This window comes from Electrona antarctica (assembly GCF_951216825.1).
Source record: "Electrona antarctica genome assembly, chromosome: 24".
Classification (NCBI taxonomy): domain Eukaryota; kingdom Metazoa; phylum Chordata; class Actinopteri; order Myctophiformes; family Myctophidae; genus Electrona; species Electrona antarctica.
Genome location: NC_136803.1, coordinates 21,014,228 through 21,025,260, shown reverse-complemented (window position 1 = coordinate 21,025,260; position 11,033 = coordinate 21,014,228). Strand labels below are relative to the sequence as shown.

Below are 11,033 nucleotides of genomic sequence, written 5' to 3'. Positions count from 1 at the left end.
AACGGAAATGGCAGCTTCCTCACTCTGATTTGGGAAGGTGTAGTTCCAGACTCTACAGACTAGAGCATCCGGAGATTGAGGAATAGTTTTCTGGCTAGCCGCCCTATACGCAAGACTAGGGTTTTATGGAACACCCTAATACTACCCCCCCCCATCCACACCCTAATACCACCCCCCCCCATCCACACCCTAATACCACTCCCCCCCATCCACACCCTAATACCACCCCCCCATCCACACCCTAATACTACCCCCCCATCCACACCCTAATACTACCCCCCCATCCACACCATAATACCCCCCCATCCACACCCTAATACCACCCCCCATCCACACCCTAATACCACCCCTCCCCCCATCCACACCCTAATACCACCTCCCCCCCATCCACACCCTAATACCCCCCCCCCATCCACACCCTAATAGCACCTCCCCCCCCCATCCACACCCTAATACCCCCCCCCATCCACACCCTAATACCACCCCCCCATCCACACCCTAATACCACCCCCCATCCACACCCTAATACCACCCCTCCCCCCATCCACACCCTACCACCTCCCCCCCATCCACACCCTAATACCCCCCCCCCCATCCACACCCTAATACCACCCCCCCCCATCCACACCCTAATACCACCCCCCATCCACACCCTAATACCCCCCCCCATCCACACCCTAATACCCCCCGCATCCACAACCTAATACCACCCCCCCCCATCCACACCCTAATACCACCCCCCCCCCCATCCACACCCTAATACCCCCCCCCCCATCCACACCCTAATACCCCCCCCCCCCATCCACACCCTAATAACCACCCCCCCCATCCACAACCTAATACCACCCCCCCCCCCCCCCAATCTGGGTCAACCATCATGCCTCTGTGGAGCATCGCTCACATTGGAATGTCATCCTCCTTTTAAAGAGGGAGGGTCCCAGCAACCTGGCCTTAATCCTCCTGTGTGTGTATGTGTGTGTGCGTGTGCGTGTGTGCACGTGCGTGTGTGTGTGCGTGCGTGCGTGCGCCTGCCTCAGCCCTGCCGCCTGCCAGATTGGCACAACAGACCGCTCTTCAGTGAGTGACGATGGGACAGCCGAGGTCTCAGTGACCTTGAAACCACCCCCCGCCACGACCCCCCCCCCCCCACCCACACACACACACACACCCATCCCTCTCATCCCTCTCATCCCCACCCCACCCCCGCAGCACTGACGATGCAGGCCGATGCGGTTCCCTGTGACTCAGCATGCATGTTGTACTGTATACAGTAAATGTATTGAGTTACTTTACAGCAGTGGCTCTCAAACTGTTTCATGTCAAGGACCCCCAAATTGACACTAATTAGCCCGATATGCCCCCCAGAACGGCCGGGCTACACCAGGCTTTTCGCGCACAAAACGTGCGCGTTTACCCTAAACACGTGCGTTAAATTTAGGTCCAGTCCTATTTAAAAAAAACGCACGCACGGGCCGCGCGTTTACCCTAAACGCGCGGCCCGTGCGTGCGTTTTTGGTGTAGCTTGGCCGTTATAGAAGATTTTTACGGCTCTAGCAGTGATTCTCAACCTGTTCAATTTCCAAGGACCCCCAGTTTGACATGGCTGCATATTAGTCTACGGACCCCCATTTAATGGCATTTCTATCTCTGGGAGACCCAATTTATATTGTAAAATTAAAGTTGGAACGAGATTCCAATCTCGGTACACTCTCGGAGTTACAGACCCACATGGGTCCATTTCGTTCCAAACTATCATTTAGCTGGGGACCCCCTGGAACTCCCTCAAGGACCCCTGGGGGTCCCCGGACCCCATTTTGGGAACCACTAGTTTACAGCCGTGGTAACACTGTTACCACGGCTGTAAACTCATTAACCACTGTTACCGTAATAGTGCATGGTGAATGAGCGCTAATCGACGAGGTGTTAACGAACCCCAGAAAGACGCCATAACACCATCACTATGTGTGTGTGTGTGTGTGTGTGTGTGTGTGTGTGTGTGTGTGTGTGTGTGTGTATGTGTGCACAATACAGTACAGTAGGCAGGCACAACCACACTCACACACCCACGCAAGCACATACGTACATACACATCCATCCATCCATCTTCAACCGCTGACTTCTCTCTCCAGAGCAACATTAGTAACTTCCTCCTGGGGGATCCCGAGGTGATCCTGGCACATTTTGGAGATTCCGTATTGGGCCCTATTTTCGTCAGTCCTAAACCCATTATTATTATTTTCTTTACAATTTGGATCTACATGGCCACGTTGTGAGCTTGTAGATGGGCGGAGGTCTCATCCCAGTGGGACGTGCCTCGAGGACCTCCCTATGGAGAGACGCTCGAGAGGCATCCTAACCAGATGCCCTGAACCACCTAAGATGGCTCTTTTCCAAGCGAATAATAATTGTGACCGGATTTGACTTAGAGCCTGACATTGTGCAACCTACAGCTTTTCACCAGAGGAGAAAAACTGAATTTATTTATATTTGATCCAAAATGAGTTAATAGCACATAAGGCAGACTCTTCACATACTAGAGCATGTCTGAAATAAATATTAGAGCTGAAATCGACATGAAATGAAATGAAATAAATGCTTAAACATGTAGCTAGGTGTAATGTTAGAGACCACAGAAAGTGGAAAGACCGACCCCCCCCCCCCAGAAGCGCTCTGAAAGAATATATATTCAAAGGTTTGCGCCACATTTTCACGATTTTAAAAAGAAATAGCAGACCTACAAGCTCGTAGCGCTATGAGCTTGTAGATCTGCTATTTTTCAATAGCTAAAGTATAACATAATGCTTAAAACAGCAAAAGGGGTTCCCGGCCCGGAATGTGCCAATTGTAAAACCCAACCAAAACATGTCATTTTAACCACAGAAACATCCATCTCTCTTCGTGTGAGAACCACAGAAACTGTCCTCAGAACGTCTCAAAATGTTTATTTCTGAAACTGTTCTAATCTACAGTATATACTTGTGGAGACATTTGAGCCATCATAAGCATATACAACCAGCACTCCCACGCACACGCACACGCACACACACACACACACACACACACTGGTGTTATTCTGTGCTGGTCCCCCCCCCCCCCTGCTCTGATCACAGTGGATCGTCTCGTTAGAAGCCACTGACCGGAAGACAAGGAGGCGGAGCCTGGGGGGGGGGGGGGGGGGGTTGCTTGAGGATAGCTTAAAGACTAGGACAGCCATTCAGACTGTCTTCTCCCCAGCCGTCTGCCTCGTTCCCCAAATATTGATCTTCTGTGGCATCTATATAGTGACGTCACACTGTCCCCATGGTGATGTAAGATGGCGCATGCATACGTGTGCGTCTCTGTGTGTGTGTGTGTGTGTGTGTGCTTGATGTATTTATTAACCGTTTGCAGAATTACAGTACATTTCAAGCACAACTCATTACAAAGACTGTTAACTGTGAGTGGACGACCCAATAAAGCATTACACTTGTTTACAAGAGGGTCCACCTTGTTCAATTCATCAAAACACTTAGAGACGTACAAATATACACTTCTATGTAGTGTATATTTGTGTGTGGGGGGGGGGGGGTGCATGTGTGTGCGTGCGTGCGTGCGTGCGTGCGTGCGTGCGTGCGTGCGTGCGTGCGTGCGTGCGTGCGAGACCACGTCAGCGGTCCTGAACTGGGTCACCAGCCCCCCCAGGGGACTAGGACCAGGGCCATGGTCAGGGTCATCTCTAACCATGCTGACACTGAACGCAAAACTAAGCCATTTAAATTCATCCATAAACCGTTAGGTAGACTGGCTGATTGGCATTTGGATGCAATCTCAGGCTGTTATGGTACTAAGGGACTAGTGGTCAAGAGACCACTAGTCTCAGTCACTAGTGGCGGTCCCTGGAACAACATATTTTCAGATGGGGGTCGGCGGCCAATTACATATATATTTGGGGTCCTTGACATGTTTGAGAACCACTGACATAGAAACATGGGTTTTTCAGAAAACTGTTCAGAAAACTGTTCTCACATTCGTAGAATCGTCCTCAGGTCTAAATGGGTTAAACGGCAAAGTGTCCGTGTCAGTGACGGCGTGGAGCCGTGACCGTTGAAAATGGAATGCATGTTAATCCTTCATGAGTTCATTAATGAGGCGCTTCATTACTTAAGAATCCCATACTTGGAAAAGACCTACATGTGTTCACATTGACTGGAGGGATAATGGCGACGCCGGCAAGCGGCGTGCCATCGCCCGGCACACAAAAACACTCACCGTGCGCGCATGCCCTGCACGCACGCACACACACGCACTTCGCACCACACGCTATATGGTAAACAAAGGCACCACATGAAACAGACACACATGCGCGCATGTGTGCAACACTGTATCACGCTATGTAAACACACGCACGCACGCACGCACGCACGCACGCACGCACGCACGCACGCACGCACGCACGCACGCACGCACGCACACCAGTGGGAATATAAACACATTGTAAACATGTACTAAATATAGACGAAGACAAACAGTGAACTTCATTAAAATAACATGTGTTGCAACGCTCCAACCACTACAACCACTAAACATCACAAACTCTGTCTTTAAACAAACGCCAACAACACACGACCCAAGTACGACAAACGGATCTGTATCGACAGCTGTGCTGCTCAAACACCTTAATTTTAGTCAAACGGATCCCCTTAAGGGTCCATTTGGTTCCATGTGTTACACTCTCAGAGTCACAGACCCGTAAGGGTCCATTTGGTTCCATGTGTTACACTCTCAGAGTCACAGACCCGTAAGGGTCCATTTGGTTCCATGCGTTACACTCTCAGAGTCACATAACCGTAAGGGTCTTCGTCAGGCCAGGGAACGCCAGACGTATCTTGATCTTTACCTTTAGGGCGAGGTCGCAGAGAGCTCAGACGTCTTACTGGTATTTCACTGTTTATTTTTACTACCATTACTATACTATTTACCCATGCATCTCATACGAGCAATGTCAAATATGTACATACGTACATATTATCCAACCAGTTCTTCTCGTTTCTTTCCTTCTCTATTCTTTTGAAACTGAAAAATGATAGTTTGTGTCGGACAGCAAAACCCACCCACTGTTTTACACCTGCAGACCTGATGTGACAATAAGGTTGAATCTACATTTTGTACAATGACAGGGTGTCTCTCAGAATGTAGAATACATTGTACAATGAGAGAGTGTCTCTCAGTGAAAATATTTCCAGCGTGAGTCACAGTCATACCATGGCGTACTGTACATCACTGTTGCTTTGTGTGTTGGTGGTTTCATAACTTCCATCTCGTTCTACGATAAGACGACTGGAAACGCTCCAGAGCGTAATCAGTCATCTCTCTCCTTCCAGATGTTATTTTTTTAACTTCTCCCCAAATGCGCTAAAGAATGAATGGCCTGCTATATACAGTAAATCATCTGGCACACCATCACGCATGTGCACGCATGTGCACGCACGCACGCACGCACGCACGCACGCACGCACGCACGCACGCACGCACGTGATCCTTTTTTAATTCTGGGCCAGCATGACTCATGAGAAATGTCATGCGAGGATATCTGGCCAGCCGGGGCGCCTGATGGAGGGGAAGGAACTGGTCTCTATACTGCCTCCCCCTGGCCAGCCTGATGGAGGGGAAAGGATCTGGTCTCTATACTGCCTCCCCCTGGCCAGCCGGGGCGCCTGATGGAGGGGGAAGGAACTGGTCTCTATACTGCCCACCCCTGGCCAGCCGGAGCGCCTGATGGAGGGGAATGGAACTGGTCTCTATACTGCCTCCCCCTGGCCAGCCGGGGCGCCTGATGGAGGGGAAAGGAACTGGTCTCTATACTGCCTCCCCCTGGCCAGCCTGATGGAGGGGAAAGGAACTGGTCTCTATACTGCCTCCCCCTGGCCAGCCTGATGGAGGGGAAAGGAACTGGTCTCTATACTGCCTCCCCCTGGCCAGCCGGGGCGCCTGATGGAGGGGAAAGGAACTGGTCTCTATACTGCCTCCCCCTGGCCAGCCGGGGCGCCTGCTGGAGGGGAAAGGAACTGGTCTCTATACTGCCTCCCCCTGGCCAGCCGGGGCGCCTGATGGAGGGGAAAGGAACTGGTCTCTATACTGCCTCCCCCTGGCCAGCCGGGGCGCCTGATGGAGGGGAAAGGAACTGGTCTCTATACTGCCTCCCCCTGGCCAGCCGGGGCGCCTGATGGAGGGGAAAGGAACTGGTCTCTATACTGCCTCCCCCTGGCCAGCCGGGGCGCCTGATGGAGGGGAAAGGAACTGGTCTCTATACTGCCTCCCCCTGGCCAGCCGGCACGCCCAGGATTACATTACACAATTGACACAGAGTGAAAAGAAAGGGTTACAAAAATCGTGGGATAAAAAAAGGAAACATTTGATCAATTGATCACACCTAGATCTCCCCTAGACCTCCATATATGGAGCTGGCCTGTTCTGACATCACAATGATGTGCTGACGTCTGCATAGACTCCAAATGTGGGCACGCCTGACAAATAACTCCATATATGGTGACGTAAAAGTGACACAGACATAATAACTGGGCCCTGGGGCATTAATTTCCAACTTGCATCGTGCCCAACGAGGCACCGATCCAGTCGTCTAATCATCTGAATACACAGTAATGGATTTATTAAACCAACCTGATGATGAGATGAGTGGTCTTTACACTGCTGGAGAGAGAGAGACCTTCAGATCACACCTGGAGAGAGAGAGAGAGAGAGAGGGGGGGGTGGGGGGGGGGTAAATATTAGGATACAAGGCATCGTACAAATGTCATGCACAACACACGCGCACACACACGCGACACGCACACGCGCGCACACACACCATGTGGCCACTGAGCAAACTCAAGCGCCTCTTCATCTGCTGCTGCAGCAGAGAGAGAGAGAGAGAGAGAGAGAGAGAGAGAGAGAGAGGGGAGAACGTTCCTCGTTCACCAGTTTTGCGTGAGTGTGTGAGAGAGAGAGAGAGCGAGAGCGAGAGCGAGAGAGAGAGAGAGAGAGAGAGAGAGAGAGAGAGAGAATGAATGAATGAAAAACGAACAGAAGCTGAGATGAAGGCGCGTTGTTTTGCTCCGTTGTTTCCATGGCGACACAGACAAGCTGCAAAACGTTAATTGCTTAACGACGACTAATGGTTTAGAGAGAGAGAGAGAGAGAGAGAGAGCGTTGCACTGTTGCCTGCTAATTACAATGTGGAGCGTGCATGCATGAGAGAGAGAGAAGAACCAGACAGACAGAGAGATGCCATTAGGGAGGGAATATACCCACTGTGTGCGTCGTCTGTGTGTGTCTGTGTGCGTGCCGTGTGCGTGTGCGTGCGTGCGTGGAAGGTACAACCACCCCAGCTACATTATCAGTGAAGCCGTGTCAGTCCGTCCGCCGCATTGCTTTTCATGGGGAACCACACCTAGCCCTAAATGAGTGTGACAGAGCATGGCTGCTGTCCTCCCTCCATGCTTCTGCTGCCCACTGCTAGCCTGGCACGGTGAGTGACTGCACCCCGGCCACAGATGACCACTCCACTCCACTCAGCTCCTCCAGTCCTCCCAGGGAGTGTCTGTGTTGGGTGGGTGTGTCACTTGGGTGGGTGTGTTTTGTGGGCAGTTCTGTTGCCGTACATATGAGCTTTGAGCATGGCCGGCTGTGACACATCATGCATTCCCTACTTTCTAGACCTAGAGCCCCTGTGTGCTACTGTAGCTGTCTGTACTGCATGTTAAACCTGTCTGTACTGCATGTTAAACCTGTCTGTACTGCATGTTAAACCTGTGTGCTACTGTAGCTGTCTGTACTGCATCTGCTGTTCCTTAAAAAAAAACATCTATATAGATTTCAGTCTCAATAACCATTCCAAATAAATGTGTTTTTGACAACTTCCCTACTATAGATTCGGCACAGACACAGGACTAAATTAATTTCGCTCTTATGCCACCAAAATGTGGAACGCCCTACCAACATTCATTAAGACATGCAGAATCCCTTGACTCCTTCAGAACCGCTCTCAAAGCCTGGGCCGTGGCTCAGCGGCCCAGGCACCTTGGCTGGTAATCCAGTCTGGCAGTGTGCCGCGGGTTCGACTCCCGATCCCGACGGCCTTTACTGCATGTCACCCCCCCATCTCTCTCCCCATTTCCTGTCAGCCTACTGTCTATCCCATAGATATAAAAAAAAAGATGCCTCATTGGCCACTGCAGTTCGTGGAGCGATGTGTGTCGACTGGAGGGCGGGAGAATTTACACTGGGAGAGGAAGTACGCCGGAAGGCACGCTACGTCACGCTGCCACACACAGACCCGAACATGCGCTCTAGGGACGCACGCTCAGGCTTCCGCGAGGAATCTCGGAAATGTTTTGCCCTCCCTTGAGCACATACGCTGCAGAGCCGAAAGGGGCGTCTACCATACATGTCTATGGTCTATCCCTCAATAAAGAATATAAAATAAAGGCGAAAGCCACAATTTGTTTTTTTAAAGAACCGCTCTCAAAGGGCACCTACGGACGGCTGCAATTTGAAACTGACCCCCGTAAAATCTGATTCCCCCCCCTACCCCTTTTACCCCTCGCTGTTCATGTTTTTTCCCCACTTTACCTTCTTTGAAATGATGATTTTCCTGTTTTGATTATATAAAAGTGTACATTTGTACGTCTATAAATGTTCTGATGAATTGAAAAGGGTGGACCCTATTGTAAACATGCTTTATATGTTAGCTAATGCTATCCACACGTGATGTTGCATGCCGCGGTTAAGCCATTTTGGGCGGGAACCCCATTTGGTGTTTTAAGCATTATGTTATACTTTAGCTATTGGAAAATAGCAGATCTACAAGCTCATAGCGCGGCACTCTGTGCCGCGCTACGAGCTTGTAGGTCTGCTATTTTTTTTAAATGTGGCGCAAGTTTCGAATATATATTCTTTCAGAACTAACGTTTTTAACTCAAATCTTTGCTTCTGGCGGTCCCTGCATGGAACAACATATTTTCAAATGGGGGCCGGTGGCCAAATACATATCATTTTTGGGAGTCATTGACATCAAATAGTGTGAGAACCACTGACACAGAAACAGGGTTTTTTCTGAAAACTGTCATTTGTAGAATCTGTCCTCAGATCTAAATGGGTTAAGCCATTTAGGACTGAGGAACGATTCTACACTCTTTTCTACATTCTAAATTCTACACGACACTGGGTGAAAAAATGGGTTGCAAAAATTGTGGGATAAAAAAGAAAAAAACAAAGAAAAATACAATTGATCACCTCTATTGATCAGTCCTATATAGAAGCCATGGAGCCTTTGGTAGAAACATCTCAGCGTTCACTGCATGTTGCTTGGCATGGCTGCCAGTTCCCACCTGGTGTTGTGTGGGAGTTCAGACCGCTCCAGACCGTACCGAATAACCGCTAGCTTACATAAGGTATTCAGGCTAGGACTGAAGTCTAAGACATACAGGTTATTCAGTAGAACGAGTTGGGCTCTGCCTCTACGTCTGTGTCCTCCTAAGATAACCATACGATCTCCCACCATGCAGCAGCACATGTTAGACATCCCTGAACCTGGGCCTTTCCCGCCGGGCTCAACCTTCTTCCAGGAGGAGGTCTCTGAGCTGAATTTCCACAAATCATTGAAACGCTGGTAACTTTTGTGGCCACCAAATATGTACAGCTCTCCATTGTAGGCAAAGGCTGAATGACCACTGCGTCCTTCTGGTAGAAGCTGTGCAGAAGGTGTGTCCAGCCAGTGGTCGGTCTCTGTGTCAAACACTCTGATGGTGTGGTGGAACTCACCCCCGTGGCCCCCAAATAACAACATCTTTGTCCCGATGATGGTGGCAGAGTGACCTGATGAAGCAGGTGGTGCAAAGCCTCTGGTGTTAATTAAAGACCAGACCATTGTGCTGGTGTCCATCTTGTAGATGTCAGCAATGAATCCAGTCCGGTTTTCTCCTCCATGAATAAACATGACCTTCCCCAAGACACAGGCTGAGTGGTTCATCCTCCCCTCTGGAACAGTACCAGAAACCTGTGGTTTGAACCACGCGTGGGCGTCGACATCAAAGGAATAAAGGTTGACATCAAAGGAAAAAATGGACCCACCCCAGAGGTAGACGATATCTCCCATCAGCACAGCTGTGTGGCCGTTACGCATGGAGGGAGCCACCACTGGGGTCAACCTCACCAAGCGCAGAGACACTGTGTTGAAGACGTCCACATCAATCTGACCCTCGTTGCTCCAGTATCTAGAACATGTAAATGAATAAAGCCGTTGTCCGACTGCTACAGCTGGACCAACTCTGTCCACTCCGTTCATTCTGGTCACTGTCCAACGAAGCATCCCGCTGTCCCTCTAGTGGTCTACGTTATGAAGTGTCTTTCTAACTTGCTGGTTACGCAGGTTAGAACCCGCCGTAGTGGTGTTCAACTAGAACTTAAACCAGGATGCTTCGACTTCCTTCTGGATGCAGACTGCCTTCTGCCTTGAGCATTACCTCCCTTATATATTATCCGATTATGCTTTGTCAGGATGACTGAGCCAATAAGATCCATAGATGGGTTCTACCATCTCGATCTGATATCAGCATTAGGTCAACCCGGACCAATACTGTATAGGGATTGTCATACTAGACATATCATATGTCATATAGCCCGACGTCCTAGTCGAATATCCCCATATATGGAGACTAAATGTCCAATGACCAACTCTCCCTCCTCTTGATATGAATAGAAGTGAGAGTCTTCGTTACAGTCGCCCCAGATTTCCTGTTGAAATCTATACCGTATCAAGAAGACACAAACAATTTTCCTTTTGGCGATAAATGCTCCCTCAATATTATAGACTTGGTTTGGCTGTGCGGCAGGAGATACCTCGGAAGATACGGCCGCCCCCTGCAAAACTTGAACATCTCTCGTGATTCTGATACGCAACTCTTTTCAGGTTGACCCTGCAACCCGACCTGCTTGGCAGCTGCGTGTAACAAAATGGTTCGCCCCGAACCATCATCCAGAACCGCATATGCTTCCAA

At 49.9% G+C, this 11,033-nt stretch overlaps 1 protein-coding gene across 4 annotated transcripts in view; it reads right to left on the bottom strand.

The window, feature by feature from the left end:
• LOC306917399 (uncharacterized protein) overlaps positions 1-11,033 on the bottom strand; it is an 86,172-nt gene that overhangs the window by 33,611 nt on the left and 41,528 nt on the right. For all 4 annotated transcript variants that reach the window (XM_079495619.1, XM_079495621.1, XM_079495622.1 and 1 more), the window contains exon 3: positions 6,658-6,716. The gene's annotated coding sequence lies outside the window, so the exon portion shown is untranslated. The remainder of the gene's footprint in view (positions 1-6,657; positions 6,717-11,033) is intronic.